Source organism: Jaculus jaculus, chromosome 9, assembly GCF_020740685.1.
Source record: "Jaculus jaculus isolate mJacJac1 chromosome 9, mJacJac1.mat.Y.cur, whole genome shotgun sequence".
Taxonomy (NCBI): domain Eukaryota; kingdom Metazoa; phylum Chordata; class Mammalia; order Rodentia; family Dipodidae; genus Jaculus; species Jaculus jaculus.
Window position 1 is genome coordinate 132,771,862 of NC_059110.1, and position 21,513 is coordinate 132,793,374.

The 21,513-nt window shown below is 47.7% G+C and overlaps 1 protein-coding gene across 2 annotated transcripts in view; it reads left to right on the top strand.

Annotated features, from left to right (window-relative positions):
• The window catches only part of Pitpnc1 (phosphatidylinositol transfer protein cytoplasmic 1), a 334,848-nt gene that overhangs the window by 248,958 nt on the left and 64,377 nt on the right, over positions 1–21,513 (top strand). The window lies entirely within an intron of this gene.

Consider the following 21,513-nt stretch of genomic DNA (forward strand, 5'->3'; position numbering starts at 1 on the left):
TAGTCTCAGGCTGGCCTTAAATAATTATGTTTTAAATGACATCACACACAGGAGAGTTTTTTTTTTTTAATTTAATTTTTTTTTTTTTTTTTTGAGGTAGGGTCTCAGTCTGGCCCAGGCCCATCTGGAATTCACTATGTACTCTCAAGGTGGCCATGAACTCACGGAACCTCCTGTCTCTGCCACACAACTGCTGGAATTAAAGGTGTTTGCCACCATGCCCAGACAAGAGTGGATTTTTTTTTTTTTTTTTTTGAGGTAGGGTCTCACTCTAGCCCAGGCTGACCTGGAATTCACTATGGAGTTTCAGGGTGGCCTCGAACTCACGGCAATCCTCCTACCTCTGCCTCCCGAGTGCTGGGATTAAAGGCGTGCGCCACCACGCCCGGCCAAGTGGATTTTTAAAAAATACTTCATTTACTTACTTATTTGACAGTGACAGAGGGCAAATAGGTATGCCAGGGCCTCCTACCACTGCAGACGAACTCCAGATACATGTGCCACTTTTTGTATCTGATTTTATGTGGGTACTGGGGAATTGAACCAAGGTCCTTAGGCTTTGCAGTCAAGCACCTTAACCACTGGGCCATCTCTCCAGCCCCACAAGAGTGGATTTGAGAGCTGGTCTGTTGAGGCCAGATGAGGCAGTGGGCACCTTCCCACTGAGGAAAACTAGAATGGACCCACCATGGGACTTAGGGCCTCTTCATTATCACTACCTTGAGAAGAGTTCTAGATGTCAACCTCTTGATGCCCACCTGCTGGCCCAGGTCTGTCTTCCTTTTGCCTCCACCTTCTGGAGGCTTCCACAGCTGCCAGGGTGGGGCAGCCTGTGCAGTTCAGTCTGGGGAGCCTTGCTTAGTTCCTGTCTCTGTCTTCAGAGGAATTACAACCCTCTCACGTGGAAGGGAAAAGTAAACAAAACGTTGATGAGGAAAACATACCAGTTCTTTGATTTTGTCCTTGTTGACAAGAGATGCAATCTCTCACGATTCTTAAGTGGTTCTGGGCTGGTGCCCGCTGCATTGTTTTGCCCAGAGAGCTTCGCAGGAATAAGCTGGAAGGAGACAGAGACTCTAAAGTGCCTCTGGAAGCTGGTTTGACAGCGACAAAGGAAACTGACCTCCAGCCATCCAGGCTACCGGCCTCATCCCTTTCATTTTCCCCCCACCCCCAAGGGCCATCCACCCCACCCATGGGCTTCAGTCCATCCATCTCTCATAGGTTAGCCTCTTCTCTCAAGGCTGAGTTCATGGAAAAGCCTGCGTCCGTAAATTTTCTGTGTCAGGAACTCAGCCTTTTTGTTGCAAGGCATTCATTGTTTGGGCTCCAGAGAAGTTTAGGGAACGGCAGGGTCAAAGTCACCTCGAGGAGACAGACACCAAACACAGGCTATTAAAGGCCGGCCCCACGCAGGCCCAGGAGCATTTCCAGGTTCAATATCGATTTGCCAATCTGCGAGAAAACCAGCAGTTCCCGTTCCCAGAGACCACCCTGGGAACTGAAATAAGAAAGAACTGGGAGAAATTGGAGCTATTTTAAGCCCAGCTTCTCAGTCTTATTTTTGGAAACATTATTGATCCTACTGCAGGGAAACCATACCCTGGCCCCGATGCCAATATCCACACCTGCCCACGGGAGGGGCAGGCCCACTCTCCCGAGCACATTATTTCCAGAGCAAGCTGTGGCCAACGCAGGGGGAAATTTTGGATGGGGTGTACTCTGCACCGAAATTAGACCAGGCTCCTTCTGAAAGGAGCCTTGTTACAGCTACCCTGGGAACTGAAACTTACAAATTTTCTTTGTGCCTCTGAAAGCCTTTTTAGTAAATGAATGGAGCCCTAGCATTTGTGACCCAGCCGCGCGGCTTTAATGTGCTTCTCTGCCCTCCGTGTAATTAGTTGCCGTGGCCTGGAGCACCTTGATTAGGACATTGTTTTCCCAAATAGAATCTTTTGCTCATCGATCACTATGACACTCTGATTACACTCTAATGAACCTTCTTTCTCCGCTTTAGTCTCACCCACATGGGCCTGGGATCATCAGGTCCCTAGAATGGAACTTGAGGGCATGGTTTGACATAGTTCTCAGCCCTCCTCTGGGTTTGCAGGAACTCCTTTTAGACACGAAGCCCAAAATAGAAATGTCCCTTCCCTCAAAGGAATTGCCACTGTGAATTCATATCCGTTGTGTTACTTTCTTTTACCTTTGGGTCTCTCTGCCTTACCACTTTTCCCAGCATCCTTTGCTCTTTTATCTTATTGTCCTGGCTCCCCCCAGGTGCATTTACTGGTGGCTTTTTATGTTGAATCTCACCAAGGGGCCATGCCCTAAGCTCTTCCTGTCCTCCCATCTCTCAGATGCATTGTGGTCACAGGGCTTCTGTCTGGTGTTTTAAAATTTTGGCTACCTTTGAGGTGGGTGTAGAAAAGGAAGATGTGTCCACCATTGGCCTCTCCGCACCTCATATTTAATAACAGAGGACAAATTGCCTCGTTGCCTTCATCAGTGGACGTTTAGGACATGAGCCTTTCTGACTTCAGGGAGGGAGAGCACCATCTTGGTCTGCGGCATGAAGACTAGGGGTTATGGTAGCTTCCTAGACTGCTGTGCAAACCCCACCAGCTAGGAGGCTGAACACGATAGAAATGGGCTGGGGCAGTGACATGCCTAACAAGTATGACAGCCTAAATTTGGATCCCTGGAACCACATAAAAATGCCGGTGCTATGCACCGATAATCCCAGAGCTGGGAAGGCAGATATAGGGCACAGTGAGGTGGAGAGATGGCTTAGCAGTTAAGGCACTGGACTCTCCAGATCCCACATTAGCCAGATGCACAAAGGTGAGGCAAGCTCAAGGTCACACATGGCCACTAGGTGGCGCAAGGGTCTGAAGTTCAATTGCAGTGGCTGAGACCCTGGCGCACCAATTCTCTCTCGCGCTCGCTTGCGCTCTCTAAAATTATTTGGAAAAAAGAAGTTTTTAAAAAAATAAGATGTACCTCAAATGTTTGTGATTAAGCCTCCTACTTGGTCCCCTGCTGGTGGAGCCTTTGGAAGGTGGAGCCTTACTGAAGCTGGTGTGTCATTGTTGGCAAGCCTTGAGGATTATTAGTCCAGCCTTCTGGATCTGAGGGCTAGTTAACTCTTGCTGAGCCCTCCCAGATGATGTGATGCTTGCTGTGCTGTGCTTTCACCCACATGCATGCACCCCCACACAGACATTTGCACCCTCATAGACGGACATACATCCACACATGCACCACACACAGTATCGAAATGTGCCCGCTCACGGTACGGGACGCCTGAATTGGACTCAGGGTGTTTGCAGCACCGTAGTCCTTACAGAGGAGCGTGCCTCTTCCAGCATCTGGTGGCACCAGCATTCCTCAACTTGTGGCTGTGGGTCATAACATCTAGTTTTTGCGTCTCTCTACAGGACCCCTTCTCCCTATACCAGCTGTCCTCTCTCTTCACTGTGTCCGTACCCTTCCTCCATTTTATAAGGACTTCTGTCATTAGATTTAGGGACATCTTCAATCCAGGATTTCATCCCCAGATCCTTAACTAATCATATCTGCAAAGACCCTGTGCTTCAATAAAGTCATCAAATAAACTCATTCTGAGTTTCCTGGCAGACAAGTGTTGGGGAGGGGACATTTTTCCATCTACCAGAGCAGTTCAGCTGTCTCTACATTTAAGGAATAATCAACATGCACACCATACATTCCAGAAATCCCACTCTTGACTGCCGAGCCTCGGGAAGTGAAAACTGATGTTCACATACTCACGTGCACGCAGAACTGTCTACAAATGCTTTTAGCAGCTTTGTTCAGAGGCGTGGGTAGGGCACCACTCCGCACTAGAAAGGAACAAACACTGTGGCATGCAACGCCATCCAGCGCCACCATTGCATCTCACGGGCATTATACTAAGTGAGCAGTGCCAGTCTCCAAAGGTTACATCTACATAACTCCACGAGCCTGGAATTTCACTCTCATTTTTAAAGGACCGACGATCGAACCCGGGGTCTCATGCGTGTTAGACAAATGCAGTATCACTTAGCTACCACTTCAAGCCCTGTTTGAAACTTTAGCAAAGCCAACACCACAGAACCTGTCTGTGATTGCCAGGGGCAGGGATGTAGGAGTAAGCCCTGTGAATCTGTTTCTTGGGGTGATGGAACAGTTGTAGTAGTGATTGCAAAAACTCATGTTAAAATTCACTAAATTATAAGTCTCTCCCAAAAAAATTCTTGTTTTCTTTTTTGTTTGTTTGTTTTTCACAGTAGGGTCTTGCTCTAGCCCAGGCTGACCTAGAATTCACTATGGAGTCTCAGGGTGGCCTTGAACTCATGGTGATCCTCCTACCTCTGCCTCCTGAGTGCTGGGATTAAAGGCGTGCACCACCATGCCAAGCTAAAACTCTTCTTTTTTTTTTTTTTGGTTTCAGAGGTAGGGTCTCACTCTAGTCCAGGCTGACCTGGAATTCACTATGTGGTCGCAGGTAGGCCTTGTACTCATGGTGATCCTCCTACCTCTGCCTCCCAAGTGCTGGGATTAAAGGCGTGCTCCACCATGCCAGGCTAAAACTCATTTTTTAAAAAAGATTATTTGTAGGACAAAGACTAACATTCAAAACAAAGATCTCTATAGCTTACTAAAGGTGTGAGGTTGTCATTTGCATTTGTGCGTGACAAGATGGAACTACATTTTGTATAAAAGTGAAGGATTAGCCAGTTGAGATGCCTCTTTAGGATAGCTGCTAATTTCTTGCTTGTACTTGATTTTATCTTTCATATTAAAAACAGTAAGTTCCTGAGAAACCTTTTTTTAAAATGAAAGAAACAAACAATTTGGGAAGGGGTGGGTGCCTCCATGTGCTTTCACACAAGAAGGGGACAGACTAAAAGAAGATGGGTCATGGGGCTGGAGAGATGGCTTAGTGGTTAAGGCACTTGCCTGCAAAGCCAAAGGACCTAGGTTTGATTCTCCAGGACCCATGTATGTCAGATGCACGAGATGGTGCATGCATCTGGAGTTCGTTTGCACTGGCTGGATGCCCTGGTGCACCCATCTCTCTATCTTTCTCTCTTCCTCTGTCTGACTCTGTCTCTATCAAATTTATTTTTTTTAAAAAAATAAAAGAATATGGGTCACAACTGCTTGTTTCTAAGTGCTCAAACTGAGAATGTTCTGGACATGTGACACACACCTGTAACTCCATGGAGGATCATGAGTTCAGGACCAGCCTGTCTTCAGGAAAAAAACAAAAAGAAAAGAAAAGAAAGAAATAATAACAATAAAATAAGGTTCTCTTCAGTGGTGTAGGCACTGGTAAGCTGCCTGGCTGCTCTGGCAAGGAACTCCAAACCCATGCTCGTGGCAGCAACCTTAATTAGACTCCAAGGAAAGGGGGCTGGAGGGATGGCTTAGTGGTTAAGGCGTTTGCCTGCAAAGCCAAAGGACCCAGGTTCAATTCTGCAGGACCCGTGTTAGCCAGATGCACAAGAGGGTGCACGTGTCTAGAGTTTGTTTGCAGTGGCTGGAGGACCTGATGCACCCATTCTCTCTCTCTCTCTCTCTCCCTCCCCTGCCTTTCCCTGTCAAATAAATAAATAAAAATAAAATATTTGAAAAAAAGAAAGGAAAAAAAGCAAAGGAGAGAGAAAATGTGGCGATTTGAATTAGATGTCCCCCATAAACACATGTGGTTTTAAAAAGTATTTTCATTTATTTATTTGCAAGCAGAGAGAGATAGAAGAGAGACAGAGAGAATGGGTGTGTCAGGGCCTCCAGCCACTTGCAAACAAACTCCTGATGCATGCACCATTTTGTACATCTGGCTTTACATCATTACTGGGGAATGGAACCCAAGTCATTAAGCTTCACGGACAAGTGCCTTGACTGCTGAGCCATCTCTCCAGCCCCAACTCATGTGTTCTGAATGCTTGATTCTCAGGTGATGGCAGTTTGGGAAGTGGAAACTTGCTGCAGGAGGGGTGTGGTTGGGGCAGGCTTAGGGGTGTTCTAGCCAGCTCCCCTTAGCTAGAGTTCAGCTCATTCTCCTTGCTGCTGTTGTCCCCTGATGTTGGCGAGGAGGTGATGTTCAGCCTTTGCGCTACCATCTTCTCCCTGCCATCGCGAAGATTCGCTTCGAGACGATAAGCCAAAATGAACACCGCTACTCTCATCGGCTGCTTCCGGTCGGGTGTGGGTTCCAGCAGGGAGATGATAACTGCAACAGAGAGAGCCATTAAAGTCGAAGTGGGGCAAGCTGGGAAGAAGGGGTTTCACAGGTGGGGGCAGGGGGCGAGGTGAATATGGTCAAAATACATCACTTACATGCACGAAAGTTGTCAGTAATATTTAAAGAAAAGAAACCTCCCCAAAATAACAATCATATAACATAGGGACTGTGGTTGAGCACACGCCTAAGCATTTGAGAGGCCTTGAGCTCCAAGCCCAGCCTCTGGAAATGCCACTAGGCCAGGTTTCCTCCAGCTTCCATCTTACAAGCCTTCTGGGCAGAGAGTTCTATTTTGGAGTTTAATTAGTTTACACTGATACAGAGAACCGTTATTGAATGAATCAAGTAAACCTCCTTTCCTGCCGCCATCAGTACCCCCATTTTGCTCAGTCTGCTCCCTCTGGTGACTCAAGATATGGGAGTTCTTTGCTAGTGCTCCTCAGCCTCCCAAGGGCCCCCTCCCCCCATTGGGACCCTCCCTCCAGGTGCTCAGCATCCCTGTGGGAGCCCTGACCAGCTCTCCCAGTGTGCGATGGCCTCCTCGGAGACCAGAAGAGCTATGCAGACTGCAGGTAGGGGTGTGAGGACGGCCATGTGGCGCCCCCCGGCTCTGGAGGCATAAAAGAGCACCAAGTGTCCCCCCGCCCCCCGCCTCTTCTCACTCAACAGACTTGCCCCAGGGGCAGCTAGTGGATTGCCAGGCTGTGCCAGTGTCCTACCTGTGGGTCAACAGTGTGCTGTTCTCTAACACCCTCACATGACCAACTCACACCCTGATCGCTCTCTGGCTCTTTCCTGAATCCCGTACGTGGAACAGTTTAACCAAGTTGCAAAGGCAGGTTTCTAGAGTGAGAACTCCTTTGAAGCGTCTCCTCACTAGGTCGTCTAGAGCCCTCCGTGGGACAGCCCCCGGCTAGGGGTGTGCCATAGCTCAGGGGTAGCGAATACTTAGCCTGCTTGATGTCCTGATTTGATCCCCAACACTGCCTACAAAAGCAAGCCCCAATATGGATAAGAGAGATGATTTTTTTCCCTATGTTCTGCAGCACGTTAGGGTAACTGATTGACAATTAACTGGATATTTGAAGAATAGCTAAGAGAGAAGATTTTTGAATGCTTCTAACACACACACACACACACGAAAATTGATGTTTGAGATGATGGGTGTCTGTTACCTTAATCTGGTCACTACACCTTGTATACATATATTAAAATGTTATACCGTGGGGGTTGGGGAAATGGCTCAGGGATTAAAGGTGCTTGCAAAGCCTGATGGCCTACGTTTCATTCCCCCAGTACCCATGTATGTGGGTGTTGGTGAATCGAATCAGGGCCAGTAGCAAGCACCTTTAATCACTGAGCAATCTCCTTAGCCCCTAAAAAATAAGTGTTGGGTGTGAGCCCAGCGATTTGTCCCATATAAAAGAGACCTAGATTACAAAATATACACGTATTAAAAATTTTTAAATTGATAACACAGGCTGGAGAGATGGCTCAGCAGGTAAAGACACTTGCTTGCAAATCCTGATAGCTTGGGTTCAATTCCCCAGTACCCATGTAAAGCTGGAGGCACAGAGTGGCACATGTGTCTGGAGTTCGTTTGTAGTGGTAGGAGGCCTTCGAATGCCCATTCTCTCTTTCTGCTTGCAAATAACTAAATATACTTTTTAACATAGAAATAAAAGGGGGCTTAGTGGTTAAGGCACCTGCCTGCACAGCCTAAGGACCCATGTTCATCTCTCCAGATCCCACGTTAGCCAGATGACAAAGGTGAGGCAAGCGCAAGGTTGCACATGACCACTAGGTGGTGTAAGCATCCGGCATTCTATCACAGTGGATGAGGCCCTGGCATGCCAATTCTCTCTCTCTCATTCTGTCTAAACTAAAAAAGAAAGAAAAAGAGAGAGAAGGACGGAAAAGAAAGAAGAAAGAAAGGTGTTTGCCCACAAAGCCTAAGGGCCCAGGATCTATTTCCCAGTCCCCACAGAAACCACGTGCACATGGTGGTGCGTGTGTCTGGAGTTTGTTTGCAGTTGCTGGAGGCCCTGACATACTCGTTTCCCCCCACTCTTCCTCCCTCAAATAAATAAATAATTAAAATATTTTTAAAAAGAAATTGGAAACAGGAAAGTCCTTAAAACTGTATACACTGGCGGCAATCGAGCTGTCAGTGAGCCAGAGAAAAAAAAGAGCAGAACCCAGAGAGAGCCATGGAGCTCCGGAGCCCCTGCCCACCTGCCAGCCCTGGCAACCCCTTCCCGGAGCAGACACTCCCAGGACCGAACCCCTCACGCTGTTTGCTTTGCCACTCCCTGCTGGTATTAAAAAAGCCCTCTTCACTTCTCCCCGACCAAAGGCCTAAGGAGGACGCTATCCACCGGGAGCATTCTCTAGAGAGACCTACCGTTTACCCAGCTTCCAAGTCGATCCCGCCCAGCCCCAGCCTTAATACCCCTAAAGCCTGTGGTGAGTGGAACATTTGATGAGGATTAAATAAAAAGCAGTTCACCTCCCACTGCACTGCCAGCTGGGGCTCTAATTGAGCTCCAAGACCAAGGTCAGTTCAAGAGTGGGTCTGAGGCCATTTCCTCCCCCCAGGTCTCGCAACACCAGCAGTCAGTTCTGGAAACTTCTGTGGCTGCGGGTTAGACCCCTGAGCCTGGGGTCTCTGGGGCCCACCATGCAGCCCGTTATTGCATGGGATTCTACTCTCCTCTGCACCCAGAGCCTCCAGAGTCCAGAGCACCCGCGGCGCAGGCCGTGGCCTGTGTGGGTTTCTCTCCTGAGTTTGGATGGGACACTGTCATCTAAAGCGCACCTTTGAGAACTCGCTCCTCTGGCACATTCCCATGCAGCCACTGCAGATCAGAAACATACTGAGGAGCCAGGCGTGGTGGCGCACGCCTTTAATCCCAGCACTTGGGAGGCAGAGGGAGGAGGATCGCTGTGAGTTCAAGGCCACCCTGAGACTACACAGTGGATTCCAGGTCAGCCTGGGCCAGAGTGAGACCCTACCTCGGGGAAAAAGAAAGAAAGGAAGGAAGGAAGAAAGAACATACTGAGCAGGGCTGTGGAGAAGTGACTAAGCAGTTAAGCTGCTTGTCAGCAAAATTTAATGACTGGAGTTTGAGTCTCCAGTACCCGTGTAAATCCAGATGCACAAAGTGGCACATGTATTTGGAGTTTGTTTGTTTGCAGTGGCTAGGGGCTCTGGTGTACCCATTCTCTCTCTCTCTCTCTCTCTCTCTGCTAATAAATAAATAAATAAATAGAAATTATTTTAAAAAGCATAGTGAGGGTTAGAGAGGTGGCTCACTGATTAAAGGAGCTTGCTTGTAAAGCCTGCTGGCCTGGATTCAATCCCCCAGGACCCATAGACAAGTGACGCATGTATCTGTGATCCCAACAGGCCTGTGACAACGGGAGGTGGAGCCAAGAGGATCCAAAGCTTCAGTACCAGGCAGTGTGACCTTTGTTTGTAGTCTGGTAGTTCCTTTGAAGTGACAAGAAACCCTGTCTCAAAGAAGGTGGAGCTCAGACATCTTCACGTTGCCCTCTGACCACCATTTGTGTGCCATGGCACATGCCCTCACCCCAAAATAAATAAAAAATATACATATATACCAAAAAAATTATATTAGCTCTGAATAGGTATACTTTTTTCATGTCATTATTTCCTAATACTCCAGTAAGACAACTATTTACATAGCATTGACAAGGTATTAGATTTTTTAAATTTTAAAAAATTTTTTATTTATTTATTTGAGAGTGAGAGACAGAGAGAGAAAGAAGCACAGAGAAAAAGAGAGAGAGAGAATGGGCGCGCCAGGGCCTCCAGTCACTGCAAACGAATTCCAGACGCGTGCGCCCCCTGTGCATCTGGCTAACGTGGGTCCTGGGGAATCGAGCCTCGAACCAGGGTCCTTGAGGCTTCACAGGCAAGCGCTTAACCGCTAAGCCATCTCTCCAGCCCTGTATTAGATATTATAAATAATCTATGGGTGACTTAAAGTACACAGAAGGGGGCTGGAGAGAAGCCCTGGCGTGCCCATTCTCTCTCTCTCTCCCTCCCTCCTCTCTGTCACTCTCAAAAAAATAAGTAAAAATAAAAAATAAATTAAAAAAATAAAGTACACAGAAGGATCTTGTGGGTTTTGTGCCATTTACATGTAAAGGACTTAGGCATCTTTGGGTTTTGGTATTCAAAATGGGTCCTGGAATGAACCCCAGGAATATCAGAGGGCAGCTGTACTTATAGATTATATACTATGTGATCTTATATGCTTAAACCTTGGTCTGGAAAGATGGCTCAGTGCTTAAGAGTACTTCCTGTGCATGCATGAGGGCCTGAGGTGGCCTGAGAAACCACTCGAGTTTGAATCTCTGGGGCCCACATAAACAGCTGAGTGTGGCAATACAGGTCTGTAACCCCAGTCTCCAAGGGGAGCAGAGGCCCAAGAATCACCCAAGAGCTCTGAGGGGAAAAAAGATGCAACAAGCTCTAGATCAGTAAGAGATAATGACTCGGGGGGGGGGGGGGGGGAATAACTGGCAAAAGAGTGATGGAGCCCCTCACCTGATTTCTGTTCCAGTCACCACCACAGGGGGCACTGCATGGGAACAAACACACACCCCACATTACACATGCACAAGCAAAAAAGGAGGGGGAGGCTGGAGAGATGGCTCAGTGGTTAAGGCACTTGCCTGCATAGCATAAAGACGAGGGTTTGATTCCCCAGAAAGCCAGATGCACAAGGTGGTGCATGTGTCTAGAGTTCATTTGCAGTGGCTGGGTGCCCTGTTGTGCCCACTCTCTCACTCTCTGTCTCTCTCTTTAACTCTCTCATAAATAAATAAAGAAAAAATATTTTTTAACAAACTTGACTGTATTCACTGAGTGCAAAACTAATTAATAAAAAACTAAATTAATTAATAATAAAAAAGAAAGAGAAAAAATTAAAAAGAGAAAAAATACATTTTTAAAAAGCCTACTCTCTACAAAATTCTAAGCCCCCTAGAGGAAAGAGGCACCATGTGGAACAGATAATAGGTGCTTAATAAATACTGCTGATGCGTATCCAGCTCCTTCCTCTGCAGAGGACCATCCTTAGATAAATCTGTCTTTTGGACGAGTAAGTTACTCAACCCTATCCCAGAAAATGTGGGGGGGAGGGAAAAATAGAGATTTTTTTTTGAATAAATGAATTTTAAGAGGTCAGGGAAGGCTAGTCTTTTCCCCCTGGCTTAATGGAAGACAAGTTCAAATGCACTTGGGCCACTTCCTAGAGCACACGTACCTTGGAAGAAGTCACCAGTGAGCTGTGTGGCCTTGAGCATGTTCTCAGTGACGGTGCCAGAACAGACAGCATAATGAGATGACAGTGGCATCATTAATAACCTGGGTTTTTTTTTTTTCAATTTTTTTTTGAGGCAAGAACTCACTCTGGGGCTGGAGAGATGGCTTAGCGATTAAGCGCTTACCTGTGAAGCCTAAGGACCCTGGTTTGAGGCTCGGTTCCCCAGGTCCCACGTTAGCCAGATGCACAAGAGGGTGCACGCCTCTGGAGTTCGTTTGCAGAGGCTGGAAGCCCTGGCGCGCCCATTCTCTCTCTCTCTCTATCTGTCTTTCTCTCTGTGTCTGTCGCTCTCAAATAAATAAATAAAAAATGACCAAAAAATAAAAAAAAAAGAACTCACTCTGTAGCCCAGGCTGGCCTGGAACTTGTGGCAGTACTCCAACCTCAGCCTTCTGAGTGCTGGGATGAAAGGCCTGCACCGCCGTTCCCAGCTTTGATGTTTACTATTTACGTGTGTGCCCACGCACTTGCCACAGCATGCATGTGGTGGTCAGAGGACCCCTCTTTCTACCCTCTTGTGAGTCAAGGACTCTCTTGCTGCTGCTGCTACTTGTGAACTTCCAGATCCTCCTGGCTTTGCCTCCCATTGCCATAAGTGCATTGGGATTCCAGATACATCCAGCTTTACTGAGTACTGGGAAATCGAACTCAAGCTGGCAGGCTTAGAAGCAAGCATCTTAAACTGCTGAGCTATTGCTTTAGGGCCCTGAATTTATATCTATATATCTGAGGGCTAGAGAGAAAAAGAGAGAGGGTGGTGAGTGTGTGTGTGTGTGTGTGAGAGAGAGAGAGAGAGAGAGAGGGAGAGAGAGAGAGAATGGGCACATGAGGGCCTCCAGCTACTGCAAAGAAACTCCAGATGCATGTGCCACTTTGTGCCTCTAGCTTTACCTGGGTACTGGGAAATCGAACCACAGTTGTTAGGCTTTATAGGCAAATGCCTTAACCTCTGAGCCATCTGTCTAGCCTCTGCTCCTGAATACTTTTTAAAATTTTTTTGTTGTTTATTTTTATTTATTTAAGAGTGACAGAGAAAGAGTCAGGGCGGCGGGGGTGGGGGGTGGAGAGAGTGGGCGCTCCAGGGCCTTGAGTCACTGCAAACGAACTCCAGACGCGTGCGCCCCCTTGTGCATCTGGCTAACGTGGGTCCTGGGGAATCGAGCCTCGAACAGGGGTCCTTGGACTTCACAGGCAAGTGCTTAACCGCTAAGCCACATCTCTCCAGCCCATGCCCCCGAATACTTTTTATGCCGTGGCTATAAGTGCTTCTTTGGCTCTCCCCAGTTGGACACGTGGTTCTCAGGTAACATGGATAAACCGCACACTGACTGTGGTCCCCATAGACCCAAGTCTTAGCCAGCCACCAGCAGCCCCGCCCCCAAACCAGTGGCCCCTGTGCCGATCCAGATCTCTGGAGGGCAAGCACTGTTCAAACAGCCCTTCTGCCTCCAGCGTTCCCTCTCACTGACCCTGTCCTTTCTTGGTATGTCTCAGTTGCCTCCAGCGCTGAAAATAAAGTGGAAGAGAACCGTGACTTCGCTGGGCCTCTTTGTCCTTTTAGTCACATCTGAAACGTAAGATGAGATGACGCTCAATTTTTCTCAAAATCTCTACCAGTCAGCAGCCTTCACCCACGCTCCTCACGTAGCTTTGGCACATGGCAAGAAGAGTCAGAAATCCACACAGCCACAAGCTTGGGCCTTTTTTAAAACCTCAATTCAAAAAAAAAAAAAAGGAACTTATTTTGTAGAGCACTTTTATGTTTACAGAGAATTGTGTGAAAGTACAAAGAGTTCTCATCTAAGCTTGTTTTATTTCTTCTTTTTTTTTTCTCTCTCCCCTTAGGGAGCTGGGAATTGAACTTAGGGTCTCATGCATGGTCGACATGCATGCTTCAACTGGGCTACACCCCTAGACCCTAAGTTTGGATCTTTTTGGTTTTTGTTTTGTTTTGTTTTGCTTTGGTTTTTCAAGGTAGGGTCTCACTCTAGCCCAAGCTGACCTGGAATTCACTGTGGAGTCTCAGGATGGCCTCAAACTCACGGCGATCCTCTTACCTCTGCCTCCTGAGTGCTGGGATTAAAGGTGTGCGCCACCACGCCCAGCCCCTTTTGTTTTTTAATGTGTGGGGTATTTGTGTGTGCGCATATGTGTGCATGTGCGTGTGCCCAGCATTTTTACTCAGGTCCTGAGGATCAAATCCGGGTCCTTGTGATTGTGAGGCATGCAGTTCAACTGAACCATCTCCCCAGGCCTGAAAGCAGTTCTAACAGAGAGCGGTCTGCAGAAGCGACAGTGTCAAGAACTACGGGTTTGGGATCTTTAAGAGTCCTCCCCAGTAGAACAGAACCAAATTACAAAATTGAGAAAAACACAAGAAAGAATGTCAAGTCCAGAAAGCAGCCTCCTCAAAGGGAATCTGGAATGTGAAGACTCATCGCATGTTTATTGAGGGCGCCTCTCCCTCCATTATGACCACACCACGCATGGTAGTTGAACAAATAGATTTACCCTGATTTTCTTGCTCATTTTCCCATAATGGAATACTTAACCTTCTTCTCTTTTCTGTCTTCTCTCCCCTTGCTGTTACAATGATATTTCAGTGAAAGTCTTTGTACATAAAGCTTTTCTTGCCGGGCCTTTAATCCCAGCACTCGGGAGGCAGAGGTACGAGGATAGCCACGAGTTCAAGGCCACCCTAAGACTACATAGTGAGTTCCAGGTCAGCCTGGGCTTAATGAGACTCTACCTCAAAAAAAAAAAAAAAAAAAAAATGCCAGGCGTGGTGGCGCATGCCTTTAATCCCAGCACTCAGGAGGCAGAGGTATGAGGATTGCCATGACTTTGAGGACACCCTGAGACTATCTAGTGAATTCCAGGTCAGCCTGGGCTAGAGTGAGACCATGCCTTGAAAAACAGAGAAAACAAAAAACAAAAAAAAAAAAAACCTTTTTCTTCATTAAGATTATGTCCTTACATAAAGTCTCAGTGTATAAATTCACTAAGTCAAAATATGTGCAGATTTTTAAGATACTTGTTCATAATGCTTTACTGTAAAAAAAGAGAGAGAGAGAGAGAGAAGTTTCTTCCTTTTTATTTTGGGACCTGGAAGGTAGTCTTCCAGCTTTGCCATGTGAATGGCGTCACTGTTGCGCTGTTCAGTCCACACGAGGAATTTGTCTTCTTGAGTGTTCCTTCCCTCATGGGGATGGAGGTCAGGAGAGTTCACACCAAAACCTACTGAGGATGACGCATGAGCAGATACGAGATAAATATGCTTCCCTGCATGCCTGCTACGTCTCAGTGTGGTTTCCCTGGCCGGAGCCCCGTGGAGCTAGTGTTAAAAGATTGTAGAACCTTTAAGAGATGAGGCTAAAGGGAGATCATCAGGTTCATTGGAGCTGTACCCTGGAAGGGATTATAGGACTATGTTTTCTCTCCCTCCTCTCTCTCAAATGCATGCTCGCTTCCTGTTTACTGATAGAATCTCACCCCCTCACGGTCACTCTTTCCTTTCCTTTCCTTTCCTTTCCTTTCCTTTCCTTTCCTTTCCTTTCCTTTTCAGAGAGAGGGAAAGAGGCAAAGAGAGAGTGGGCACACCAGGACCTCCAGCCACTACAAACGAACTCCAGACGCATGCAACACCTTGTGCATCTGGCTTACATGGGTCCTAGGGAATCGAACTGAGGTCCTTTGGCTTTGCAGGCAAGCTCCTTAACAGCAAGCCATGTCTCCAGCCCTCTCACGTACACTCTTGCCATCCACCATGAAGGCCACACCAGGGTCCAGCTTATGCCATTGACTTTCCGTGCCCCAGAATCTCCAGAACTATGAGCTTAACAAACCTCTTTCATTGCAAAGCTAGCCTGCTTTGGGTATTTCATTGTAGCAATGGAAACATGCTGGTACAATGTACGTGATGCACACCCACCTGAAGGCTAGCACACTACAGGTGAAGTGGGAGGAGCCTCAGTTACCTCCCTAACCCAAGACCCATGTCAGGAGACAAAGCCTGTCTATCCACAGAGCAAAGAAGATGTGGTAGATTGCATCTGTCATCCTAACACTGTAACGGGCGTGAGGTGGGAGGTGGGCAAGACAGTCCTCAGACACTCCATGGGCCAGCTAGTCTAGTGTTTGCAGGGACAAACGAGCGACCTTGCCTCAGACAAGGTGCAAAGTGAGGAAAGATTCCTGGGCTTGTCCTCTGAACTCCACAAGCATACCAAAACACCCACACACCTGCATTTTCTCACACACACACACACACACACACGCACGCGCGAGATAAAAATCCCAAAAGGTGGGCTGGAGGGATGGCTTAGCGGCTAAGACGTTTGCCTGCAAAGCCTGCAAACCCAAAGGACCCAGGTTCGATTCCTCAGGATCCATATTAGCCAGATGCACAAGGAGGCACACGCATCTGGAATTTGTTTGCAGTGGCTGGAGGCCCTGATGCGCCCATGCTCTCCCTCTCCCTCTTTCTCTGTCAAATAAATAAATAAACAAAAATTTTCAAAGATTTAAAAAAAACACAAAATGCAAGGAAACTAAAATCAGTCATTAAGCAGTCCTGCCATCGATTCTTCTTTGGAAATTGAAGCTTATGCCTTCCAGTATTCAGGCTTACAAGTGCTTCCTAAAATCTCAAATCACTAGAAGGCACGTTGTTCATTGGAAGTTTAGACTCTGTCATCTCATGCCTGAAGATGCTGGCATGCTCACGTGACCTCGGGCGCCATTGTTTGGGTGGTAGGGAACCCTCGCCCTGAAGTGTTTACTGTAAAGAAGTTGACGTCATGCAGACGTTCCACGCTTGGGCACAAGTTAAACATCATATTCGTGGAGGAGATCAGAGGCTGTACTAAGGTTATACATAAGTAAAATGCTCTAGCCATTCAGCCAAGGCACCAAAGGACCCCAAGTCTCAGGAGCTTTCTTAGTGACAGATCCCCAGGACATGCATTTTATAAGGAGGACAGCCAGGTGCTGAGCACATCTTTCTAGAAAAAGCACACTGGGCTAGTATTTGTCTTGTCAGTAGGCAGCCTTTTGTCAGGGGTGGGGAGCCTGCTTATGGAGTGTGAGCCTCGCCCTCTGATCCGAGTTCTCTGCTGACTGACTGGATGACCCTGAGTGACTGGAATGATAATGTCATCTAAATAGCGTTGTTCTTGTTCAGTGGCTCCTCTCCCTGGATCTGCAACCTGTTCTTTTGTAGTACTTGCTTTATTCTGCTCTGAAGTCGGGGTAATAACCTCTCACTGGACGGCGTCTCCGTCGTCCTCCAAGGCTACGACCGCACTTGCGTGCAACGAGTGTGCCGGTCACTGCCTGTAACAGTTAACCTTCACGTTGCTGGGACAAAACACCCAACCAGAAGCCACTTACAGAAGGGAGCAGGTTGTTTCCAGCTTCCATTTTCGATGGGATGTGCCACTGTGGCAAGAAAAGCGCAGCAGGAGCATTCGGAGGGTGTCGCGTCTTCACACAGCAGCACAGGGAAGCAGCAAGAACAAGCCAAGTGTAGTGTGGCGGTCCGTTTCGCGTTGCTGGTAGAAATCACCCAACCAACCAAGAGCAGCTTCTGGGGGAAAAGAGATTTATTTTGGCTTACAGGCTCGAGGGGAAGCTCCACAATGGCAGGGGGAAGCTATGGCATGAGCAGAAGGTGGACATCACCCCCTGGCCAACATAAGGTAGACCACAGCAACAGGAGAGTGTGCCATACACTGGCAAGGGGAAACTTGCTATAACACCCATAGGCCCGCCCCCAACGATACACTCCCTTCAGGAGGCATTAATTCCCTAATCTCCATCAGCTGGGAACCTAACATTCAGAGCACCTAAGTTTATGGGGGAACACCTGAATCAAACCACCACATTTAGCAAGCAGAGCTGGGCTACCCCAAGGGCTGCCCCAGCAACCCACCCCCCCAACAAGGTTCCATTTCCCAAAGGCTCCCACCAGCAGGGGAAATGAGCGCGAAACTTTTAGTCACAAACCCATAAGGCTATGAGTGACTTTTTACATTCAGACCACCACAAGGCCCAAGCAGGAGACAGAAGACACCCAATAATTTGAACAGGATGGGTGGAATGTAGGAAGTTATTCATCATTGATAATACCAAGATGGATGGGGCACTCAGGAAGGTACCCTAAGGATGAGCAAATACCCAAGAAAGGGCACACCCAGAAGGGGCCCTTCTCCATGGCTAGGGTGTTCACAGATGTCACCCACAGGATGGCAGAGAAGCCCACTGGGTTGCCTGAACCACAACAGGCTCACGGTCACTGGGCAGCAGGAAGTCACCTGGGTCTAGACAAGAGGAGGTTGGAGGACAGGTGTGTGGAGTCAGAGCGTGCTGCCAACGCAAGGCTGAAATGCATAGTGCTTGCATCATGTGGGCCACAGTGAAGTGACTCCTGGGCCCAGGCCAGGGCTGCAAGGTCACTGGGTCACCGCCCTCAGGTGCACAGCAGGGCACAACGCTACTCAGCGTACCCACTCCAACATCCAAACTTAGAAGCCAAGAGCCCTTCTCCCTGCGATAGCCTTTCATCGCCCCCTGCTGGCAAGCCTCGGGTAGTGCATGCTCAAAGGCAAAATACAAGGGGCAGTCCCTTCCAGCAAGCACCTCAAAGGCCAAGGGGTGTGTTTAAAGCTAAGAGACAATAAGGTGATAAATGGACAAGCAAAAAAAAAAAAAATTTCAGGGGGCTGGAGATATGGCTTAGCGGTTAAGCGCTTGCCTGTGAAGCCTAAGGACCCCGGTTTGAGGCTCGATTCCGCAGGATCCTCAGAAGCCGGATGCACAAGGGGGCGAATGCATCTGGAGTTCGTTTGCAGTGGCTGGAGGCCCTGGTGTGATCATTTTCTTTCTTTCTTTCTCTCTCTCTGTCTCTAATAGATAAATAAATAAAATAAATCAGAAAAGAATGGTAGAGGCTGGGAAGATGAGCAGTACTTAAAGGCTCTCACTTAACAAAGCCTGGCAGCCCAGGTTCAGTTCCCCAGCCACCCACATAAATCCAGATGGGCTTTTTTTTTTTTTTTTTGCAGTGGCAGGAGACCCTAGTATGCAAATAAATAATTATTTTTTAATTAAGGTGGAAATCAATTAAGAAAGATACCTGGCATTGGCCCCTGTCTTCCAAACACATGCTCACACATAGGAACATGTATACACATGTACACCCAACACATGCACACGCACGCAGAGTCCTAACTAAATTAAAGTCACATATCTTGTCAATAGCTCCCTTAACCCCTGCTAATTTTCCTTTCTTTGAATCCCATTTCTTTTGCCAAAGCCTCTTTTGCTTCACTTGTAATTTACTGTCTAGAAGCTCACTCGCGTCCAGAGCGCTGTTCCCTCTTGTTTCTTGGCTCACACTGGAGGGAGCGTGAGACAGACTCTGGCGCACACAAGCTGAGGCCCAGTCTTTTCTTCCACGACTTCCCTCCGCTGCTCCCTGAGCCTGTCTGCCCACTGCCTTGACTTGAAGAGGCAAGGGGAGGAATCCTGGCTGGTCTAAGGGCCAATCCTTCTCTACCTTTAAGGAAAATGTGGTGTGGTTATCTTGGGGCAGACTGGAGGTTAGTCATTCTCCTCCAATCCACCTGAAGACATTTATCCAAGCAGAGTCCAAACGTCTGAGAAGAAGACATGCTCTAATAGAGCAAATGGCAGACAAGTGCCGGTGAAGATAGGATTTGGGAAACCTTTGCAGAGGGCTAAAATTCCCACCTGGACTCAAGAAAAGAGCCCTGCGGGTGCTGTCTTACAGGGAGTCATGTTATTGATGGGCAACAAATATGAACCAAGACAGTGTTCTCAGGCATCAACCGTCCCGTTCTTCCAAAATCTTCCACTGATGTGATTAGTGTTAACTGATGACTCCTTGCAGGGACTAGCTCAGCTGTGTGTGTGTGGGGGGGGTACAGATAATATTTCTGCCTAGGATGGAGTGGTTTTCCAAGCCTGGCCTCTTTACTGTCCTTCCAAAGCATTCTCATTGCTTTAGACCGGGAGGGGGGGTGGGAGGGCTAGGGGACAAGCTAGAGGAACTTGATCATTCTGCCAGATTATATCTACATATTGCGGGTGCCTTCCTTGTGGCAATTAATGGGCATTCTAGACCAATGGAACTTAATGGACTGGCAAGAAGCCATCTCCAAAATTGTGCTTTGTAGAGCCAGGTGTGGTGGCACACGCCTTTAATCCCAGCACTTTGGGAGGCAGAGGTAGGAGGATCACTGTGAGACTACATAGTAAATTCCAGGTCAGCCTGGACTAGAGCAAGACCCTACCCCAGGAAAAAAAAAAAAAATATCTGATGCTGGAGTGTGCCTCAGTTGCTCGGCTGGTAGAGTGGTAGCCTAGCATATACATGGCTCTAGGCTGCATCCTCAGCACTGTATAAACCACATGCAGTGGCACACGACTGTAATCCCAGTGCTTAGGAGTGGAGGCAGGAGCACCAATTCAAGGTCATCCTGATGTACATAGCCGGCCTGGACTGTATGAGCTGACCCTGTCTCAAAAGAAAAAAAAAAAAAAAAAGAATGAGGGCTGGAGAGATGGCTTAGTGGTTAAGGCATTTGCCTGCAAAGCCTAAGGACCTATATTCAGCTCTAGATCCCATGCAAGCCAGGCACACACGGTGACACAAGCGCTCAAAGTTGTACATGGGCACAAGGTGGCTCACGCATCTGGAGATCGATTGCAGTGGCTGGAAACCCTGGCACACAAATTCTCAATCTCCCTCATTAAAAGAAAAAAAAAGAAGGGGGCTGGAGAGATGGCTTAGTGGTTAATCGCTTGCCTGTGAAGCCTAAGGACCCTGGTTCGAGCCTCGATTCCCCAGGACCCACGTTAGCCAGATACACAAGGGGGCGCACGCATCTGGAGTTCGTTTGCAGTGGCTGGAGGCCCTGTTGCGCCCATTCTCTCTCCCTCTCTCTATCTGCCTCTTTCTGTCCCTCCCTGTCTCTCTCAAATAAATAAACAAAAATAAAAAAAATAATTAAAAAAAAAGAATGGGAGAGACTTCCTCTTCCACTTAAAAAAAAAAAGAAGGAATGAAAGAGGGAGGAAGGAAAGAAGGAAGAAATGAAAGAAAGATACAATAAAAGAGAAAAAGAAGCTGGGCGTGGTGGCTCACTCCTTTAATCCCAGCACTCGGGAGGCAGAGGTAGGAGGATCGTCGTGAGTTCAAGGCCACCCTGAGACTACAGAGTTAATTCCAGGTCAGCCTGGACCAGAGTGAGACCTTACCTCAAAAAAACAAAAAAAAAAATGAAAGAATAAAAGAAAGGAAAAAAGATAGAGAAAGAAAAGACAGGCATTTATCACTGGGCGGTGAGACTGCAGTGTGAGGTTCATTTTCTTCCTTTTGCTCTTCTCTATTTTCTGCAATAAGTACGTGTTATCTGTGAAATTAAATCCACATGAAAGGTGGATGGAAACGCACACGCCTCCTTCTCTCCATCTCGGATGTGCCTCCGCTCTAACCAGACCCTTCCCAGCCAGAACTCAGCAGTCTTCAGCTTTGGAAGAGGTTTTTTAGAAGAGATTTATTTCCTCACTCTTGAACGTCTAAAAGTAGCCCACCTTTTCCTCCACCCCTCACCATGAGATGAAGGATGCTACACCTGCCTCTGATGGGCCACAGCCCAAGGGACGAATAAAGGCTTATTTTGATTCTCGCACATTCTGAGGCAGATGAGAGCTCTATCTGGGGACGCACGGAGTCGTGAAGACCCACTGTGGAGTGTTATTATTCTGCCTCTGGCATGGCTGACCCATAGGCTCCTTGGAGAATTTCTTTTTCAAACATTTTTATTTTTTCGGCAAACACGGGGGGAGGGGGGGAGAGTGGGTGCACCAGGACCTCTTGTC